Below are 23,550 nucleotides of genomic sequence, written 5' to 3'. Positions count from 1 at the left end.
TATCACGGCGAAAAGAAGTTTGCAAAATGATGCCTTAAGCACACCACGTTCTCTCCTGCTTCCGAGCCTCAGCAGATGCTGCTTCCTCTGCCTGGGAAGCTTTGCCCCAACCCCTTTGCTTAGGAATCCCTGTGCACCCTCCTGGTATCCACAGCGTGCTGTGGTCCTAAGGGCCCGGTGCGGCTGTCCGCCTCTAAACACTGTCCTCCAGGTAGTACCAGGTATAGCTGAAGAGAGTTCAACATGCCCAAGTGGGGAGGACTGAAAAGGAAGCTATAAACAATCCAAACATCTGGCTGTAGGATGGCTACCCACCATATCAAGCCAAAGAGGTGGGGGGGTGGGGGTTGGGAGAGAAGATAAGAGGTTGAACCCGCACAAGTTCCTTCAGCCACCAGAGGGCAGCCACCAGGACTTCTCCGGGACACCTGGGCACACTGGCAAGGACAAATTGGAGGTTGACAAAATAGGGCAAAGATACCATATTTAGAAAGCTAGTTCAGCAGCCCAAGTGAGACCCGTAAGCACATTTGTAAAGATAGCAGCTGCCAGGTAGGGAGCAAGGGCATCCATGAAAGACTTTCCGGAGGGAGGATCTGAAAGGCTTGGTTACAACGTAGTCTACCTCACGTATTTATTAGACACTAACTAGCTGTAAATGGGTCTTTTACAGTTGACTTACATATAGTTTCCAGAGCCAGCTTTAATAGGGTGAAGACCTTGAGGCTGGTTGAAAAAAATATTCCTATGCTCCCGCCTACTGGCAGAAAGGACATCTACTTATTTTTTTCCTATTCAGTGAGAGAAGAGAGTTCTTAGCTGTGGGTGACCTGAGTGGGACACGGAGGCAGGATTGTAGAGATGGCATGAATTTCAACCTCTGGTAGGTAAAGAAACTGATGTTCAGAGTTTCCTTGTCTTACAAGCAAAGTGCCACAGCTACAGCCAGAACCCAGGACCTCAGCCAGCCAGGGGAGGGCTCTGTCTACAAAGGCACATGGGGTCAAAGTGCAGTTCCTGAACAGGACCCACGAGGATCTCCTCTTTACTTCCCTAGCCGCGCAGACTCCGTTCCCTCTGCCACCGACCAAGCGGGAGTTGCACCGCATCACCCCTCAGTCGTTAAGGCAGGTGGCTGCTGGGGTCCCTGACTCCAGCATGTATGTGACTGGAGAAAAATAGTTACTGTTTTTGAAATGAGGATGTAGATGAGATTTATGGTAACTGAAATAGAAAAAACAAGGCAAATATTAGAGACAATTGGGGGAAAAGGTGAAAGAACTTAATGTCTGACTAGGTATAAGGGATAAAGAGGAAAGAAGTATTAAAAAAAAAAAAAAAAAAAGAACCCAAGACTTGGAGACTGGGAAGAAAGCTGGTACCAACCAAACGGGTCACAGGGGAAGGAAAGGCTTCCAGGGTCACAGGGAGAAAGACCATTAGCTCAGTCTGGGATAAATTAACTTTGACAAGAAGGCAGGATAGGCATGTGGAGATTTCCCGCTGATGTGCTATCTGGTGAAAAGATGTTTTATATCACCTAAGGCAGTTTTATTTCCACTCTGACTCAGAAGGATGAGCTGAGCAGGTAGGGCAAGAAGGGAAAGGCCTGAAGAGGTGCACAGATTGCAGGGGAAAGTATCGATTGCAGTTTCGATCATCTAAGCTGATACCTGGGAAACCTGCGCGCTCTCTCCCCATATATTCAGGCAGGAGAAGAGAGAAGATGCAGGGCTGGAAGGGGCTCTTTCTTCTCCTTCTGTGATGCATCAAAACCGATACCACACAAGGCTGGTCACCGGGGGCCAGCAACCAGCCTGCTGCAGCATCACAGTCCATGTCAGGTTTCCACACAGCTGCTCAGCCCGGGAGAGGCTCTCAAAGAGGCTGCCTGGAGAGGTTCGCCTGTGCAGGGGGAACATCTCCTTAAGCACTCAGAGCGCTGACACAGCTGCAGGGAGGCTGGCAGTTTGCCAGGGGAGGGCTGCTGACGGGAAACGTGGAGAAAGAGTTGTGGAGAGGAGAAAATCAAGAAGGGATAGGAGTCGGAGCTGAATTAAGGTTTGGATGTTCAGATCAACGCCGAGAAGAGGCGAAGAGGGGGAGCGTGTCGAGTTCCTTTAGTTCCCAGAAATGGAACTTCTGTGAAAGGCAGACTCATCACAGAGGATGACTGCAGAGAACTGAAGAGACACAAAGGCGCTGATGTTCATCAAAGGCCACCCACGCCTACCACCTCCCACAAACACACAGACCCACTGCCTCCACAGAGGAAGAAACAGCCAGGGAGGTCACATGACCCACTGGTGTCACATGGGCAGCTGTCAGTGGCAGAACAGGGTAGACACTCAGGAGGACAGACACACGCTCCAAGGGACCTTCTTAACGTTCCACACGACATCATAAAATCTGTGATAGATGTGGTCACAGTAAATATAAACCCCCAAATTGTGAAGAGTCCTTGTAGGTATCTGATAAATGGTAAAAAAAACTATACAGGTAGTAACAGGGACTGACCGTGATGAAATATAAGATGGAATTGATATAACTTAAGTTCCATACAAAATAAAAAATGGAACTGAGAGCCCCAAAATAGGTCCATCAGAAATGGTAGGGTTCCCCATGTGGTGATCTCTAATGTCTGTTCTTGCAGAGATTCTTGTCTCATCTGTGGGCTCAGCCCCCTCCTTCCCCTTCTAGGTTCTGGCCCTGGCCCCAGAGCCACAAGGAACGCCAAACAAGCAATTTGGAGACAAAAAGGCAATCTTGTTTCTCAGCCCTGCATTTGAGGCACGGTTGTCCAGGGCTGGGTTTGGCCTCACTGCCCAGTTCCTCTGCATCTGAGGCTCTGCTTCCTTGGCAGGTCCTGGCCTCACATCCACGGTACCAACCAAGGCAGCCATATTTGCCCTTTTCAATCCTACGCACTGGTCATAGCCTTTCATTCTGAATTCTCCCCCCTCCCTGCCATCTCAAAACTCTGGACGGGCCCACAGCATGGCCTCATTCCTCTGTCTGAGCCCTCTTCACAACCTTGACCCCCAAATTCCGAGCCCAGCCCGTATATTCCGGTCACTTGTTGCCCCTTTTGCTTGCTGTGCCTTGATAGTTAGACTGACTCTGCTCCGTCCTCTGGATTCATGGTATTTATCTGTCCTGCCCCCTTTTCTTTACACCCTCACTATCTTCCAGGTTTCATCACCCTGGCCCAAATAAGACACTGACCACAATTTGCTTTTGGCAGCAGAAAATAAGGAAAGAAGAAAGATGAAAACTGAAAGTTAAGGAGGAAGTAGGACTTCTTTTAGAAACAATTACTGATACACCTAAATATGAAGCCTAAAGTTAAGGAAATTATTCAACCTGTAGGAACTATTTAGGGTAGGCTAGGTTGTGCTCCTGTTAACAAATTTCCCTGGGAATCTCAGTGGCTTAACATAAGAAAGGTTTATTTCCTCCCTCTCCTATATATTCAATGGGTGTCGGGAAGTGGGAAAGAATTGCTCTAGGTAGGAACTAGGGACCTGGGCTAAAGGAGGTCTCACCTCCTTGAAGCTTCATCAGGACCAAGTCTCCTTCTTGACTTCCTGGCAGGTGAAGCCAGACTAGAGGATCACAAGGGAGTTTTCACAGCCTCAGGCTGGAACTGACACTATCAATTCTCATAGCTCATTATCCAGAGGTGCACATCTGCAAGGAGCTGAGAAGCCCAGCTTTTCCACGTGGCCCAAAGGCCAGGAGACCTGGAGGCTGAGAATGCTAGTAACATCCAGACCACAATGATTCCAGGTGATGTGGCTCTGGGATTCTCCCAATTGTTATGTTACCCGAAGGGCTAATGCACCTGAAGTTGTGACAATGCTTCTCATTTTTAGTTGACAATAAGCGAAGCCGTCTGCAATAAGTGTGATAAAAAGGAATGAATATGGACTAATGGAATGATGCAATGACAGTGCGTGTGTTAAAAGCTGAGAACCTCAGGTATCTGAGAATGGTTGTGAGGCTACAATTTTATTTCACTCTTGTGTGTTTTTGTTTCATTTTTGTGGCTTGAGGGGAATACTTTTTTCATGTTAGTTTTGAATGTCTGCTTTGTATTTAATGAACCAAGATTAAAGTGGAGGATTTACCTCTCATTTTTATGGATAATTGTGTATAATATTCAAAAGCATAGAACAGCAAGGATGTCTTGTTAAAAGCAACTTTTAATGCTTCAATACAGCAGTAGACTAGCAAATAGTAAAATCATATGTGTCTGTCTTATCATGTGATTTAATTCTAGAGTATTGCCTGTACTTCTACACATATTTAAACTTATAATCATAGTCTTTTACAGACAAACCCATGACAACTCAATACTCATATATTAATGACGGCACTACTTTACCTAGACGTGGCATTGAGATGCTTTAAACTCTTAGCACGTAAACTGAACATTTTGCCAAGAGGACACTAAAAATAATGAGGGAAGAAAGCTACTGAATTACCCTTTATTATTGCTTGCTCTTCTTCCTCCTATTACGTGTTTAAAAAGCTTTGAGTTATTTATTTACATTTAATCCACGGACAAGGCTTTTATACACTTGAAAACCCTACAGTAGGATTAGGGCGGCTGTAATTCTGTCCATCAGATGTGCCTGGTCTGAACAGCGTTCTGGGTATGGACTCTGTAGAGCCTCGTCCACTCACATCAGATAAGCAGCAAGAAGTACAAGTAATCAAATAGGTCTCCTACACTTTCCCAAAACGGGGGTTTATCAAGCAACGTTGTCTCTACTGAGATCACCACAGAAGTGAAGTGTTCCGGCAAGATCTAATCCTCAACACCAGAAGCCTGTCCTTTGAAAGACATCTTCTGAAACCCTCCCCTGCTCCAGCCACGTGTCTCTTCCAAGCACGCCTAGCCCCCCACGAGAATGACAGCCCTGACCTGGTCCTCCCTTCTTCCGCTCTGAGGCTGCAGGAGCACAACAAGGCAAGCAGCCTGTCTATGGAATTTAAGATACTTCTTAATCCTGAAAGCTCATAAATGCCAGTATTGATTTTAAAAAATCATTCTCACCCCAGTTGATAAAACCCTTACTTTGGGTGCTGTCATTTTGGTGAAAACTACCTTTTGAATATCACTTGTTGTTCTCCAGGGAATGGTTGCCGAACCAGCATTATAAATTTCAGAGAAAAATATTTCATGAGACCATACTTAAATTTACAGAATATATATGTTAGAGCTAAGCTCACTAATGATATAACTCACAAATATACAGGAGATGAGAACTTAAACTATTTTTTATCAGATCTGCTAGAAGACCAAAAATTAAAAATATTCTCTACTCACTAATTTCTCTAGATGTATTTTCTGGTGGGGAAGAATATAGTAGAGTACTGCTCAAAAAAGAGAATTGATGAAAATATACTTCAGAAACCAATTCACAAAATTATTTCACTTGAATAGATACCATTTTATAAACAGAAAAACTGAAGGAGAAAAACTATATGACTTGTTCAAGTTTCTAAAGTTGATTTGTGAATGGAGCAAGTAAGAGAATGCTTTTCCCCTAACTTTAATTCAAATATCTAATTTGAGATTCTTATGGTACTGATCTTCTAAAGAGCTGAAAGACTGACATGTTTTTTATGCACACACTGTATGAAAGATTCTAACTAAAGGATAAAAAATATTATTTTTTTCAAAAAAGTTTCTATGTACATTTCAAGTCTCCAGCATCCTGTCTAGATTTGTTTTTTCTCTCTCTTTTCTCTCTTTCTTGCTCTCTCTTTTTTTCTCCTTGAGATTCTCACGGGGGGAAAAAGAGGAAAATAAGATTTCATGAGAGGACAGTTCTGACCTAGAAAGAAAAAAAGGATCTTTAACTCAGAGAAAAACTGAGACAGTTTTTAAAGGGGTGGTGGGGGAGGGGTTTTACGGCATTGTTTTGCTTTATGTGGTTGTAAAGAAAAAGGTACCAAGTTTTCTGTTGCTTGAACAAGGAGAGGAATTTTCTGATGAGGCCCTGAAAGGTTTTATAGTTGAAAAGTAATATGAAAAATAATAACTTCTGCCACTGAATGATTGTTATAAGGCTCAGCACCTTCAATAAAAAGATGCTTCTGTTCAATTTCCAGTCACATCAAATTCTCATTACAGGTAGCTAAATCCCATCTCTCCATGAACCAGACTGTATCAAAAGTAGCAGCTTTATGCATTGAGTTTTGTAACACACACTTACATCCCATAGATCCCAGGTCACAAAGCAAATTCTAGGACCTTTTCCCCTCAGTGAATGATAGGCTTGGATGCTAAGCTTTGATGAGACCAAGAACCGGGAAACTCTGGTGACCGAGGTGCCCTCAAAAATAAGAAAGAAATTCTGTTGCTTTTCGGAAGCAGAATTGTCCAGTTCCCAAGTGCTTGCATAAAATCCGTTTTTGTGTTAAGAATAAAATATCAAGGATTGTTGAGAGTTTAATTCAGAATCCATGAGGAGGAAAATTAGAGAGGCATTAAGGCCAAAAAAAAAAAAAAAAGTCCCTATGGTAGAAAACTGAAAAGCCTGCTTGATAATTTCCATGCTGTTCCCTTAGGTTATTTGGAAATGTTCGATATTGCTACATTTCCTTCTAAGGTCTGGGGAGGGAATAAAATGCCAAGGAGGTTAAAATTCCCAGACGAACCATGGAAATCGGGAAAGGAAGGTGCAGACTCTAATGATGAATGCTAGGGTTCAAAGCACGAGCTCTAATTCAAAGCGTAACTGTCCTTACCAGTACGCAGGCCAACGGACTTGACCTTAGATGGCTCTGCCCTTTAAAGAAAGCTCTTTTTAGCAGTGAAGGGACCCTCCAGTAGGCAGAAAGATGAATATCCCTTTCAAAACAGAAAATATGTCAGCTGATATGGCAGAACGAAAGCTGGCTATTGTCAATTTTTTAAGGCAGTAAAGCTAAAAATGAAAGGATTCAGGATATATTCAAGGATACGGGAATGGTATGTTTTCTTACTGGCAGCCATGTCCATTTCCATACTTAGAGTCTGTTGTTTGCTGTGTTGGGGAATGTTGGCTTCATTTTAAGACTTAAACCAAATCCAAGTAATTAACTAAATGGTACATGCTTATTTATACTGTTCATGAATAGATGCAAATGGTACTCCGGAAGAGGCTAACTGAAGAAGAACTAGGTGACAGAACTGGAAAAGAAGCATCAACATTTGGCTATAAAATGGTTTGAAGATTAAAGAAATAAGGGTATTGAAAAGGCAAGAGCAGTGACAGTGACAGAAAATTATAATCCAGTTTATAGTTACATTGTAAAAGATATTCATCAATTCATATACATAGACCCATGGAATAGATTGCAAAAATGGCCATAATACTTTGCAGTGCCTCCAATCAATAAATGTAGTCTATTTGCTCACCCTCAAATTTGACCTGGTGTTTAACTTGCTTTGGCTAACAGAAAGCGGCAGAAATGATATTTTCCCAGTTCTGAGAATAAACCTCTCTATCTCTCCCTCAGAACCTGCCACCTCCATTTGAACAAGCCCCAATCCTGGCTGATCGAGCCTTCTACCCACTGAGGAGATCATGGTACAGCAATTGCCGTTGCTCCAGCCAACAAAAAGCCAATCCTAGCGGCAAAGCCACCTAGCTGACCAGCAGCTCCCCGCAGACGCAGGAGTAACCCCAGTTAACTACCTAGCTGACTGCAGACCAAACTGCACTACCTAGCTGATTGCAGACCAAACTGCACGGACTTATGAGCTAAATAAGCAGTGGTGATTTTAAGCCACGAAATTTTGTGGTGATCTGTCACACAACAAAAGACAGTGGATAGAATCCATATACTCTAAGGGGCTTCACAGAACTCTATTATTAACTTAATTTGCCAAACCATTGTTAAGGATGAACTATGCACCAGGCGCAATGACAAAGCCCAGTAACAGTGCACTGAGGAGACAGAGCTCTCTGGTGCACAGTCCATCCTGAGATGCCAGGAAGACTTGCAGCACAGATACCCAAGTGAGGACTTGACATTTACTTATGAGTGGGCCAGGAGAAGTACAGGGAAAGGGGTATTTCAGTCACAGGGAATGGTAAATATACACAGAAGTTGAACAGTAAGGTAGAAGCAGGAAGATACAGGAATTTACATTAGTAGAATGTAAAATTTTAGTTAGGAAATGGCAAGAAATAAGACTAGAGAAGTTAATAGGAACTGGACCATGAAGGTCTTGGACTGTCTCATAAACACCTTGGATGGAAGTGTCTTGATATAGGCCTAGGACAGCAGTAGTTCTCAGACATGAAAGCACATAAAAGTCATCTGGTGGTGGTAAGAACAGAAATTTCTAGGGTTCAATCACCTATAATTTCTGATCCAGTAACTTTGTAATGGACCCCAGACTTCGGGCTTCAATTTTTTTTTAATTTGCCTTTTTAATATATAACCCAGGAGGGTCTGATGTAGATTGTACATGGTCCACACTTTAAAAAATGTCACTAGGCAATGGGAAGTCTCCTGAAGTGCTTTAAGAAAAAGAGTGACTCAGGCACTCGTTCAGGTTGGCATTTAAGACTGATTTTTCTGCCTGAGGTTTGGTAGGTAACTGAAGGCATTCAGTGAAAGAGGCAAGGATAAGAAAATCTGAGGGCTTCCCTGGTGGCGCAGTGGTTGAGTCCGCCTGCCGATGCAGGAGACACGGGTTCGTGCCCCGGTCTGGGAAGGTCCCACGTGCTGCAGAGCGGCTGGGCCCGTGAGCCACGGCCGCTGGGCCTGCGCGTCCGGAGCCTGTGCTCCGCAACAGGAGAGGCCACAACAGTGAGAGGCCCGTGTACCGAAAAAAAAGAAAATCTGAATTAGGACAGTAATAGTAAAAACTGGAAACCAATGTGTGAAATATTTAGGAGGTTAAATTGCCAGGGATTTTTGTTGATTGAAGAAATGCAAGTGGAGGGGAAAGGAAGGGTCAAGGATGGCACTGGATTAAATTAGATTTGAAATATCTTAAAAATGTCCAGAAAGCACTGGTTTGGAAGTTAAAGGTACACATTTAGGAGGTATCAGTGTATAGATGTAAACTAAACTATGGGAGTTGGGAGAGTTCTGGGGAGTTCCTGTGAGATTGATCGGAGTAAGAAGGGACCAGGCCAGTGGCAGAACCCAGAGGTACTGAAACACTTAAAGGACACATAAAAGATGAATAGCAGCTTAAGAGGCTGGGAAGATCTACTACAGAGTTAAGAGAAAAATGTGGCTACAATGACACTGTAGTCCCAGTAGCCATAAAATAGCACTGTTCCAGGCAAACTACAATGAGTGGTTGCCCTACTTAAAAATTAAGTGTCATTCGAAGTCTCTTGTAATCACTGTGCTCTCGCTTCACTACAATTTTGGGTGCAGAAGACTGAAGAGTGTGGTTTGAGTAGTTATCTTGTAGTAAAAATGAGAAAACAGAATTCATACAACCCTTTTAAGAAAGCACAAAGTATACATAAAATTATAAATAAAAATGTACCAAAAAAAGGACCTACTTATGAACTTTGGTGAACAACCTTGCAGAGTCTCTCTGTCCATAACTAATTTTAAATTAATAGGATTTTTGATTTAAACTATATATATACAGGAGACCAATCAAGATGGCCAGAATAGGAGGATGTGAAACTCACTCCCCAGACATAAATATATTAAAAATACATCTACATGTGGAATAATTCTTACTGAAAATGAACTGGAAATTGGATGAAAGACTCCTGTAAAATCAAGGCTGTAGGAAAGATGCACGTGGAATCAGGTAGGAGGGGAAGAACAACAAAAACAAAAAATCCCATTTAAAATTACATCAAAAAGAATAAATTCCTAGGTACTTTCAAGGAATAAACTTAACCAAAGAGGTGAAAGACCTATACTCTGAAAACTATAAAACACTGATGAAGGAAATTGAAGTTGACACAAAGAAATGGAAAGATATCCCATATTTTTGGATTGGAAGAATTAATATTGTTAAAATGTCCATATTACCCAAAGCAATCTTCAGATGTAAACAATCCTTACCAAAATACCCAGGATATTTTTCACAGAACTAGAACAAATAATGCTAAAATTTATACGGAACCACAAAAGACCCTGAATTGCCCAACAATCTTGAGAAATATAAAAAAGCTGTAAGTTCCATGTGCCCAACTTTAGACTATACTACAAAGCTGCAATAATCAAAACAGCATGGTACTGCACAAAAACAGACACATAGATCAATGGAACAGAATAGAGAGCCCAGAAATAAGCCAATATACCTATGGTCAATTAATCTACAACAAAAGAGGCAAGAATATACAATGGAGAAAATACAGTCTCTTCAATAAATAGTGCTGGAAAAACTGAACAGCTCCACATAAAAGAATGAGATTAGAACATTTCCTCACAGCATGTACAAAAATAAACCCAAAATGGACTAAAGATCTAAATGTAAGACTGAAACCATAAAACTCCAATAAGAGAACATAGGTAGAACGTTTTTTGACATAAATCACACAATATTTCTTTTGATCTGTCACCCAAGGCAAAAGAAATAAAAGCAAAAATAAACAAATGGGAACTAATTAAACTTAAAAGCTTCTGCACAGCAAAGGAAACCATCGACAAAACAAAAAGACAACCTAATGAATGGGAGAAAATATTTGCAAATGATATGACCATCAAGGGGTTAATATCTAAAATATATAAACAGCTCATACAACTTGGTATCAAAAAAACAAACAACCCAGTTAAAAATGGGCAGAAGACCTGAATAGATATTTTTCCAAGGAAGACATACAGATAACTAACAGGCACTTGAAAAATGCTCACCATCACTAATTATTAGAGAAGTGCAAATCAAAATAACAATGAGATATCACCTCACACGTTTTCAGAGTGGCTATAAGCAAAAAGTCTCCAAATAACAAATATTGGAAAGGATGTGGAGAAAAGGGAACCCTTGTACACTGTTAGTGGGAATGTCAATTGGTGTAGCCACTATGTGAATAGTATGGAGGTTCCTCAAAAAACTAAAAATAGAACTACCATATGATCCAGCAATTCCATTCCTTGGTATATATCCAAAGAAAATGAAAACACTAACTCAAAAAGATACACACACCCCAATGTTCATAGCAGCACTATTTACAATAGCCAAGATATAGAAGTAACTCAAGTGTCCATCAATAGACAAATGGATAAAGAAGATGCACATGAGCACGCACATGTGTGTGTGTGGTGGAATATTACTCTGCCATAAAAAAGAATGAAATTATGCTATTTGCCGAAGGTGGTTGGACCTACAGAGTATTATGCTCAGTGAAATAAGTCAGACAGAGAAAGACGAATACTGTATGTTATAACTTATATGTGAAATCTAAAAAACTTAAAAAAGGAATGCGTATAGCAAAATAGAAACAGACTTACAGATACAGAAAACAAACTAGTGGATACCAGTGGAGAGAGGGAAGGGGGGAGGGCAAGATAGGGGTATGGGATTAAAGGATACAAACTACTATGTGTAAAAAAAATAAGCAACAAGGTTATATCGTACAGCACAGGGAATTATAGCCATTATTCTGTAATAACTTGATGCAAGAGGGAGGAGATATGGGGATATATGGATATGTATAGCTGATTCACTTTGTTATAAAGCAGAAACTAACACACCACTGTAAAGCAATTATACTCCAATAAAGATGTTTAAAAAAATACTGAATCACTATATTGTACACCTGAAACAAATATAATATTGTAAATCAACTATACTTAAATTTTTAAAAAATGAAAAAATTATATATATACGGATCTATAATAATATATGTAATAAAATGTGTCTTTTTCACAGAATATTGTCATTCTGCATGTAATAATCCATATCAGGGTTGGGAAACTTTTGCTGCAAAGGACCAATAGTAAATATTTGGGCTTTGTGAGCCATATGGTCCCTGTTGCAGTTACTCAACTCTGTCCTTGCTCTGTAGCATGCAAGTAGCCTTAGACAATATGTAAATGAATAAGCAAGGATGATCTGGCCCATAGGCTATAGTTTGCTGATCTATATCATAATTTTTAATGACTTCATATTGCTTATGGCTGTACCATAAATTATTTAACCAACCTTCAAGAAATGTATACCAAGGAGATTTTCAAATGTTTGAAAATGTATGTAGAAATATGTTAATACAGACTTACACAATAGCTGGGGAAATTTGAAACAATGTAAATGTTCATCAAAGGGAGATTAATTAGATAATTTGTGGTATACATGATCATTTCTTTCAAAAATCCTAAATGATATAGTTAGAACACCAAGTATAATTTTATTTCTCTTCTGAATATCCTGTCCCTAATTTAGATCAGTTTCTTCAATTGCAGAGATCTAAATTATTCTTTTTTTTTTGAGTTATTCTTTTTTAACAACTTTATTGGAGTATAATTGCTTTATAATAGTTTGTTAGTTTCTGCTTTATAACAAAGTGAATCAGCTATACATATACATATTTTTTAAATCAATAATAATGTGAATGGTCATGTTATTTTGAGTTGACCATTACAGGAAGATAAATATGTATAAGGCTATAATATAATACACAGTAATATTTAATTTATAGAACTTACTCAAATTTCTCCAATTGCCCCCCTAATTTTCTTTTTGGTTCAGGATCCAACCAAAAATCACACTTTGCCTTTAGTTGTCATGTTTCTCTTAGTCTCCTTTAATCTGAAACAGGTCCTCAGTCTGTCTTTGTTTTTCACAACCTTGACAATTTTCAAGAGTGTTGGTCAGGTACTGTGATACCCCAGTACCAATGAGCCGATTCACTGCCCAAATCTTGGTTTCTAAACACCATGCTCCAATAAAAGAAAACTACTAGTCCTTGGAGAAACAGCTGATTGCAGGAATGGGGCAGGAAAAGTGCAAGATGAGCCTAAAATGTCTTGCGGTGCCAGAAAATATCAAAGTGTTTTAAAGAGAAATTCTAAAAAGATACAGGAGCCAACTTGAAGGGAACTCCCAAAGGCCACATCTGGGAAAACTGAACAACAAAAAAAATGATTGTGACACATTATAAGCCATGGAATAAAATGAGTTCCTTTGCCCATACTAATATAAATAATGAGTGAATGGATGAATAAATGAATGGAGTAAAATTTTCCTTACTGTAAATTTCCAACTAGTATTTGGCAAACCCCACAGTAATAACTGTCTCAGGCAAGAATCTTCAAAGGATTCTAAAATTAGTGCCAACAGTGTTTTAAATAACAAGCTAACTAGATACTCTCCAATTATTTCTCTGTAAGATCTTTATTAAATACAAAGAAATACAGTAACTTTGCACTGGAGAAACCTGACAGACATCACCTTCACCAAGTGATCAAAGTTACCATTTTCAGTAATGGAACAGACCGACATCAAATCCCTTCTGATTTGATGTGCTGAGAAGGTCACAACCTCACTTTGTGGCATCTTTGCCAAAAATGTAAAACCTGAACTTAAATATGAGGAAACCTTAGAGAAAATGTATCGATCGCCGGAGCCTCGTCGACCTAGTATTAGACACACTAGGGTACACTCACGTGTTCCATGTACTTTCAGTTTGGCCTTGATTCAGTTCACAGAGATGCACTGAAAGACTTTTAAGAAGAAAATGACAGGATGACAGCTGTGTCTCAAGCAGAGAGTAAGATATAAAATGAAGGGGGTGGAAATGAAAGCTGGGGAAAGCATCTCTGCCTGATAGGAATCTGTTACATTATTTCAGGCACATGGTCATAATAACCTCAACTAGCGTACTGGTATTAGAAATGGAGAAGAGGAGAGCAAGCCAAGAAATAATGGGAAGAAAAATCAAAATTAACTTTCCACTCACTGAATGTGAAGGGACTGGAGAAGGAGGGAAAAGAAGGTCCCTATTACTAGACTGAGCACCTGGGTGTCTAGGCAGCAGGTGGGTCAATGGAAGGAGACGTAAGGGAATTCCATTTGGGACAAATGTTTGAGGCATCACCAGGATATCCTAAAGAGAATGTCTAGCAAGTAGTAGGCAAGATGAGTCTGCAGTGCAGGAAGGAGATATAGCATGTACAAACGGGTGCATTTTCCATGAAGAAACTGAGTTTGAAGAGCACATGTACCTTGTGCGGTGTCACGATGCCAGTAAGGGGCAGAACCAGTTTTTAAACCCAGTTCTTTCAAGTTCAGAAGTTTCTGTGGCCTATGGGAATTTTTGTGTACATCAAGACTCTCCAAAGGATTCAAAAGAACTGCAAACATCAGCAACTGTCGATCTCTAAGTGCACAATCAGGCTATGTGCAAAATTACAAGCCACTCATTAAAAAATGTAAAGGAATAAGGGAAGTTCCCTTTTTGTGAGTCCCACTGGGCTTTACACAAAAGTAAAGACCATATTCAGAGCCTCCTAGGACTTTCAACGATCGGTTGATTGACAGTAAGAGCCTAGTCAACCTCAGACATCACCCACTCAAGTGCTATAATGTTACAACTCAGATTATCTAGTCCTGCACATTCGAATATTTATACATAGGTTAGATGGAAAAGTTCCTGGTATATGCAATTGAATTCTTACCAGCTCTCCCCATCTGTTTTCTGTTTGTTTGTTTTTAATTTTTATTGGAGTATAACTGATTTACAATGTTGTGTTAGTTTTAGGTGTACAGCACAGTGAATCAGTTATACATATACACGTATCCACTCTTTTTTTTTAAGATTCTTTTCCCATATAGGCCATTACAGAGTCCCCACCTGTTTTAAGAGCAGAGAGGAGCTAGAGTTTTAGGTTTCAAGGCTCTGGATTAGTTGGCAGAAGTGTTGCATCCTGAATATCTACATTGAAGAAGAGTCTCATTCCCTGAATATATTTGAATCCACAGGGAGCAACATAACCTAGGTCAGCCCTGAGGGTGGGCAGGAGACCCACCACTCAATCCGTTGGAGTCTAGGGCATCACTTAGCCTCGACAGAAATGAGGACCCAGGCAAAGCTTGCTGATCACTCACTACAGCTGTTCCAGCAGCTCCCTCCCGGTGGTGGGAGAAGTGCTGTTTAGCCCAGAATCCCACCCTCCCACTACTCACCCCTCACCCACACCTTACACTCCCCACCACCACCCGCCCCCCGCCCATCACCCTTCCGTTAAAGGCAGGTGATGACTCAAAAAGAAGCAGAGTGCCTCCCTTCCTCTTTGCAGAAAGGGTAGCAGGACCGAGAAAAAGCTTTCATTATAACTAATACTTTATAAGGTTGAATGACTATATTGCTGAAATCAGTGTTTATTCTCATTAAGTACTTTTTTCTTACTCTGATACCTGTAATAACAATGAAATAAATATATACACATGAGAAAAGTACACACAGAAAGGCATATCCCCTACATAAACACAGCTCTTCTCTTACATTGCCACAGCCAAAGTAATCACATTCTTAAATCCTTCTCCAACCACAGTTCATTACATACTCTAAGAAAGGTTTTTCATTATTGCTGTTTATTTATTTATGCACCTGAAAAGGAATAAAAACCATTTCCAATTTGGGTACTCTCAAATCATACTCTACCTTCTTGCAATTAAAACACAAATTTACTTAAGACACTACTTGCCTAAAACAACCCTGTTTCCAAAATAGACACTCCATGAAATCTGTTAGTAACAGTTGAATGCTCAGGAGCAGAGCAAAGCTTCAATTAAAGGATTACACTTCCGGAGCTAAAATGGGAGAGACTGGAAGCTCAGGACCGAACCTTTCTGCTTTCATTGTCTCTGACTTTAGTTTGGTTTTGATTATTCTTTTCCCTTTTCCTTTTCTATTCTTCTTTTTGCTGTTGGGTAGAATAAGAAATTACACGGAGAAGGAGCAGTCTGATCTTACCAAGGAAGTTGTTTTGCTCAAGTCGTTTCTTTCATTTTCAAGCTGGCTCTCAGCCCTGCCTTTGTGCGATCTGAACCTTCCTCGCTTCTCGTGAGTCACCGAGGTCCAAAGTCTGCCCCACAGCATTACCTGAACGCTTGAATCACCCAGAAACTGGCTTGCTTGCAGGAACTCTGTTTTGCCTCGTATAAAAATGGGCTTCAGAAATGTTTAAACAATAACTAAATGAAGAAATAAAGGACCCGGACATTGGATTTCACTGCTATCAATCATCATGCCCTTTCTCTCTCTCTGTAATATCATGTACATTTCTAAGCATGCCAAAGAAGTTAATGAAAATTGGGCACTTAATGGATTTTTCCAAAAACACTCGAAAGTGACAGCTCTCCAAAACCAATGGTCTCTTTCCCATGACTGATGTATTAAGAGCAGAAGGAGTACTTAAACAATCTTGCTAGACAATCATAGATATACTTAACTGCTACTGAAGATGATATTATTTGAAAAGACATACTTCAGCATAGAATTCAGTGCTACTCGGGATTGAGGCAGAATTGCTTCTCAGCTGGAAAAAATACCAAATAGATATTTTTGAACTTCTCAGTAGGTGATAATCCAGCAACTCTGAGAAACAATTCATAGGCATATGGAACAAATTACTATGGTAATTGCAGAAGGATTATGAATACTTTTAGGTCAGTAGTCTTGACCTTTTCAAAGCTAACTGTTCTGCTGAAACTAGAACTTAAACTAAATGGTTGCCATATTTACCTACTTTTTTTACATGAATGAAAGAGCAACTTAATGAATTATTTAAATATGCCACCTACATTTTTAATCTGTATTTGGGCGTGAATAAGTACTTTTGTATTACATGGGACTGAGCACACACACACATTCTGTCCCTCTGTCTTACAAATTCTAGATGGCTACTGGAGGCAAGAAGGAAAGAGAAAACTACACAATCTTCCTTTATTTATCTTAATTTTGACCTTACATTTGGAAAAGATGAAGGATAATTCTGACCAGTGTTTGTTCAATCCTATAGCCTCTGGAACAGACAATATCAATTTCATAGGAATGCCATAACCATTTATTCCCATCACAGCAGGGCCGTTTGCCTGATGAAAACATAATTGGAAAAGCGTCTTCTTATGTGGCATTGTAAGCCATCTGCCATATTCAGGTTTTACAATATGTAGCAAACTCAAAAGAGAAAAAGTAGAAATAGAAGTTTCTGGAACAACATCAGGATCCAAGAACTCCAAAATACCACATTATTAGGGAAAGATACACAAAAATAAACAGCAAATTAACCTGCAAAATACCTACCACTGCAAATAATAGTGGATTTTTATTGCTTTATACACATTCCTATGTATGCTTTAGTATATCCCCAACCCCTCAAGGAGTGATTTATTTGCTTTTGTTTATTTACAACCACATAGTGTTGCATACCAAATCTAAGTACTTTGTAAATATTAAATCACTCAATTTGCATAACAACCTTATGCTGTGAGCACTGTCATCATGCCCATTTTACAAATGGGAAAAGTGAGCAAAAGAGCCAGGTTCGAATCAGTTAATAAGAGGATCTTTACCACTACTCTGTGCTAGTGATTGCTTCCTTTCTCTCCTATATAGTTATAAAAATTTCTCTAAAATATAGGTGATTCTTAAAAACAGAGGATTATATTCTAAGATTAATTTCAAAGCTAGCACCGACATCCAGATTCACATTCTGGTACTCTGTAGTTCATGGAATATGTGCTTTCTTTCCTGAAAAGCTCTCATATATAACATAGGTCGACATAAATGGTGAAAGATGCTTTCATTCCACTACTGATGATGAAGAATACAGCGACTAGAGACAATGGATTAGACCAACTGTGTGTGTATGTGTGTGTGTATATGTGTGTGTGTGTGTGTGTGTGTGTGTGTGTGTGTGTATAAAACACATGCCACCTCTCATATAAAAATGTTCTATATATATTGGAAATATATAGGTAGGAAAATAAAATCAACATTTATGGTTCTGAGTGAGTAGCTAGGTATAAGAATCAATAAGACCCTTCTACGCAAAAAAAAAAAAAAAAAGTACAAAAAAGTAGGGACTACCTAAAACTAAGAAAAAATTAATTCGTGTCTCCCTGCAGAGAACTACAATATATGCTAAAGAAGTCCCATCATTTTTCAGTGTCTGTGAAAGAACAGAAAGAAAACACATTTGCTTCTTTATGTATTTCATTTCATACCAAATCACGAACCAATTTCCAATGACATTAATATGTTCTCTTGCTAAACAACCACAACCACATCCCAGGAGCCTCAGACTTTTCTCTGTCTGTCTCTTTTTTTAATCCCTGAATACTCATTTGCAAATTAACTTAGAGCCCTCTTACACTCGTTCCTTTACCTGCTGAAAATTCTCAATGCATTATGAAAATTAAGTAAGTAATATTTTACTGCAAATCTTTTTTCATTAAAAAGGAATAGAAGGCTTCCCTGGCAGCACAGTGGTTAAGAATCCACCTGCCAATGCAGGGGACACGGGTTCGAGCCCTGGTCCGGGAAGATCCCACATGCTGTGGAGCAACTAAGCCCATACGCCACAGCTACTGAGCCTGCGCTCTAGAGCCCGGGAGCCACAACTACTGAGCCTGCACGCCACAACTACTGAAGTCCATGCGCCTAGAGCCCGTGCTCGGCAACAAGAGAAGCCACCGCAATGAGAAGCCCGCGCACCACAACGAAGAGTAGCCCCCGCTCACCGCAACTAGAGAAAGCCTGCGCACAGCAACGAAGACCCAAAGCAGCCAAAAATAAATAAAATAAAATAAATAATAAAAAAAGTAATAAAGCTAACATTTCTTAAAGTATTATAATTTGGCAGCGGGGATAAAATACAAACTGAAAGTTTGGCAAAAGTAATTTGGAGCTCATTTGAGTTGAGGGGGAGACTCAGTACCCTGCAATTGACTATAAGCTCCAAGAAAGCAGGATCTAAGTTGATTCTAAACTTGGTAGGAAACTCAGAAGATGCTCTAGGATTAAGCCATTTTAAACTCTACTTAAAAGAAAAAGAAACGTATTAGCCATTTTTAAACAATATAAGTCACTTCAACATTTCTGCATATAAATAAATGCTTTTAAAGACCTCAAATGAACTCTTAATCATAGATTTCACCACCTGTAGCATATATGCAGCATATGTGACCTGACTGCTAATGAGTACTTCCTTCTCTTTTCATTTCAGGCCTCTTTTCTCTTTTCTACATCTCATCACACACACCACCACCCCTGAAGGAAGACATATCCTCTTCCAACCTGTAACAACCAAAAGTCCCTGATCAGATCTCCCTTATTCTCAAGTTACACCTTGTAATTAACTCCCTCTGCTTTTCTACTTGGCTTCCATTAAATTTTCATCTTTTCACTAGCCCGACCCGCCTAACCAAAAATTTCTGGGAGTCCTCATTCAGTCCTACATTGTCTCCCAGAAAAGGAAGAATGCAAAGTGGGGCAGGAGGGGGAGGAGAGAAGATGGAGAGGACCTTGACATCCCCAGTTGGAAACCTACTATGCATCCAGAAAAGCTTCAGATCCACCTAGCTCCCATCTTCCTCATCTTTTCTTTCTCTTCCTGCCTCTGATTTTTCATTTTGTCCCCATACCTTTACAACCTGGTTAACCTGAGCAAACTCTGATGTGATGATGTAAAGGAAAATAGCTAACCACCATTCACATATACTGATTAACATGTATGTTTACAGTAGGCCAATAATGGTTATATATAATCATAAGTGCCTAAGAATCATTGTTGTGAGTTTTATTTAATAACAACACTCCATTCTTATCACATGTGCTCATTCTTCATAAATGTTTTACATAAGTAGTATAATTATCTCCTTGCAATTAAAAAAATCAAAGAAATATTGTTTCACACCTTTCTAGAGATTGAAAGTATTGGCCTGGCAAGTGGAAAAGTAAGTTTTATTAACAGCCATGGAAGTAAATAAAGTGAAACTTTGAGGATTTTGGCAAAGGGACGGCAAAAAGTTAATTCAAATCACATTATTACAGAAGTAAAGAGAACACCAATTAGTTAAAGAAAACATAGATGTATGTTTCAGCCAAGTGGTACTTTTAAAGGCTATGTTGATAAATAGTGCTTAATAGTGCCTGATAAATAGAAAACATTCAGTAATCATTTACTAATTGAATAAATGAGTGAATGAATAAATGAACTGCTTTCTGGTTTATACCAGGATAGTTAAATTGGAAAATAAATTTGGAAATATTTAGGCGTTTTCTACATGCTTCAGTTATATATTACTGCTTCATAGTTAACAAAACTGACGATATCGTTTTCTTGGGTTGTCAGTAACAGGTTCCATTAATTGTATCTTCACTTTCCAAAGCCCGTCCTGTCTTTGAAGATGGGCTGTCACACTGCCCTGTTGTTGAATTCAATAGATTTAAAAAGATCTATATCACTGGCACATAAAACTATGAAATTCTGCTCAACAGCTGGATTGTAAGGAAATGATGCCATCTCCAGCCTCCTGAGAGGTGCTGGGCACTGACACACATGTGGCGCCCAGGGAGGCCTGAGAGCAAAGTGTACCTGTGCAGACAAGCTCTGGAGTATCTCCCGTCCGGAAGCTTCCTCCAGGAATAAGTGAGAAGTTACACTGATGCTGGTGTAGCAATGGGACGCAATATCTTAGCAATACTGAGGAGTTGGTGGGAAGTTGGAAAGACATCAAAATACAACATTGCTTCTCACAACCACAACACGATATTCTGGCAAAAGCACAAGTAGGTGAGAAATTTGCATGTGATTATTATTATAGAGAAAGACCCTCTCTGCTCCTCACTTGTAGGATTAGTATAAATACAGACAAATAAGCGAGGATTTAGTGATTTGAGATTTTCTTAAGTATGGAATTTTTTATCTGGGTGAGAATTTTCCAATTCCCCCTCTTATTAGCCCTTTGACCTTAGACCACATTCTTATACTCCCTGTACCTTTCTTTTCTATATTGTAAAATTGAAAGAGATAATATGCACTTACCTTCTACAATTGTGAGTCTCATAGTTGGCACTAAGTAAATTTTCAATGAATGGCTGACAAGCATTGAATAGGTACTCAATAAATGTAAATATATGTATATATACGTATTTACATAATATTATATAATTATATACGGTTCATTTATTATATGTGTATATTACATATATATTATACATTATATATTTATTATATATTATGATACAATATAATACATAATATGATATATATTTGAATTATATATTATATTAATATTATATATGTACATGCTATATGTTTTATATATATATATATATATATATATATATGCTTACATGTATTTTAAAGCATTACAGTGGCAGGGAGGGCACCTTGGCTAGTTTGGGTGGGTTACACAAGATGTGGCCCTCAACTCCCCACAACTGTCTCTACCTATTGCAATCCTTACCCCAAAACCCCTGGTTACGGCAGGAGGAAGGGAAATAGAAATACCAACCTCAGTACTAAGCTCTTTATCACAAAAAAAAGGGTTGGTAAAGCCAAACAAAACAAAACAAAACAAAAACATTCTTCTGTCATCTGGTTCATTTGCCCCTTTTCCTGCTCTCTGTACCCTCTTGCTTTCCACAGAGGAGAACTGCATATTTATGTACCAGTGACTAGAAATGGGGAGAGGGCCCCATGGAACGGCCGGCCAAGCACACACGTGGAAACCTGAAGAATAATTAACTGTCACATCAGAGTAAAGTGTTATACGCCAATCCACAAAGAGCCCTCGAGGGGATGGGGATCCAGAAGTGGCTTCTTCAGTCTATCTGGTCTGCCCTTCTGAGTAGTTCAGCATGGCCTGGGCCCTCAGGACACACACATGGCCACCATCTTCCTTGACAGAAAACATTCCTTTTCTATTTTCTAGCTTGAATCTTGCGCTACCCAGTTCCTTTGTTCTTTTAACAAACCCTTCCCTCTCTTCCACGCCCAAGACCCCACATCTATTCATGGCTTGCTTCTGACGTAGGTGGGCAGAAATTCTTTGTTCTTCAAGATAATATAGTGGAGAACTTTGTTGTAAGGCAGGCTATCAGGGTTCTGGCCTGAGGATGAAAACTGCAGAAATCAATCATACACCTGACTAGAGACAGGTTATCTCCCCCAGCCTGTTTCTAAACTTTACTGTGCTGAAAAACATATGTCACCTTCTCACTCTCAGGATCCATCTTTTATAAACTCCCATCTATTAAATTTGGCTTGAGCCGTATTAGTTTGGTAAAAAAGATGTGTGTGGGGGGCAGGATTTAGCATACCATTATAGACCCCTTGTGCTAAATCATGGTTTGACCAAGTTTAGCTTGAGAATGGCCACAAATGACTTCTGAACAGAGGCCCTCATATTGGGCCGCAGCCATTGCCACCTGCTGTCTTGACTTTAATCTCCTCCTCATTAAATCCATCTTGAATTCCACTGACAATTTACATTCTCCACTGTCTCACGTCTCTCTACTTGTAACTTCTTGACTATGCATATATCTATTTATTTGCATAGAATTCTATAATTTACAAAATACTTTTATATATATTCTTTTAGTTGATTACTTTAAACATCCTGAGAGGAAAAATGGTATTATCCCCATCTTATAGGTGTAAACTTCAGAGAAATTCGGAGACATGATTGAGATCACACAACTAAAAAGGGCCAGAGCTATAATTCTAACCTAAATCACTTAACTCTCGGACTGGTACTTTCATCAATGTCAAATGCCTTAATGTGATACTTAAGATATTACAAAATCTGAACTCATCTATTTCCAACATCATATCCAGCTGTTTACAGCTAACCTTTCGACTCTAGCAAAGCCAGTCTTCGCACTGTCGCCCAACTTCATCTGGAGAGTTGCTTCCTTCCTTTGTATTCTGTATTTCCCAACCTGGAATATCCTTCAGCCTTCTTATTTGCTGTGTTTCCTGACCTGGAATCTCTGCTAGCCTTTTATCTGCGTATGGTCCAGTTCAAATCCCACTCTTCCTCCAGTCTTTCCCACATTGCCAAAGCCTAGCACCATCTCTCTTCTTTCAAAATTCTGTGCAGTTATTTTCTACCCGTCATGTGGACATCGTGAGCAGGCCCTCTGGACATTAAATGCTGTTTCTACAGTAACCCTCAGCCTTACGTTGGCTGGACAAAGTTACACGAAGCTTAGGGAATGAGAGTCTCCCCTGAGATATCATGTTCTCATGTCACCTTCTGCTACACTGTTACTGGAGACAGAAAATCACCAATTATCAACAGAGTACTTTTCAAAATTGTCAGGGCTCAACTCGAATATCCTTCTCTCAGTATTGGCTTCCCCATCTCTTTGACTCAGAATATAGCAAGGTTTCTCCTATCCTCATGTTAACGAGTGTGTGCTTCTTATAAAGCAATTACTACAACATATTGAATATCGTGTTTATTTATACAGCAGTCTCCTGCCTTCAGTTGCATAGCTCCCTGGTTGCATGGAAAGTGACACTCATTGTGACCCACTATGGCACTGGCTCCAGACAGACAGACTTCACTAAATGTTACACAGCTGGATGAATGAATGAATGAATGAA

At 39.7% G+C, this 23,550-nt stretch overlaps 1 protein-coding gene across 9 annotated transcripts in view; it reads right to left on the bottom strand.

Annotated features, from left to right (window-relative positions):
* Positions 1-23,550, bottom strand: part of INPP4B (inositol polyphosphate-4-phosphatase type II B) — a 717,274-nt gene that overhangs the window by 475,890 nt on the left and 217,834 nt on the right. For 7 of the 9 annotated variants that reach the window (XM_033857340.2, XM_073805541.1, XM_033857341.2 and 4 more), the window contains exon 1: positions 15,903-15,985. The exons of the other annotated variants lie outside the window; for them this stretch is intronic. The gene's annotated coding sequence lies outside the window, so the exon portion shown is untranslated. Of the gene's footprint in view, positions 1-15,902; positions 15,986-23,550 lie in introns of those variants that run through there. 9 annotated transcript variants of the gene reach the window in all.

This window comes from Tursiops truncatus, chromosome 5 (genome assembly GCF_011762595.2).
Source record: "Tursiops truncatus isolate mTurTru1 chromosome 5, mTurTru1.mat.Y, whole genome shotgun sequence".
Classification (NCBI taxonomy): domain Eukaryota; kingdom Metazoa; phylum Chordata; class Mammalia; order Artiodactyla; family Delphinidae; genus Tursiops; species Tursiops truncatus.
The sequence above is the reverse complement of the archived record's forward strand: the minus strand, read 5'-3'. Positions and strand labels throughout refer to the sequence as shown.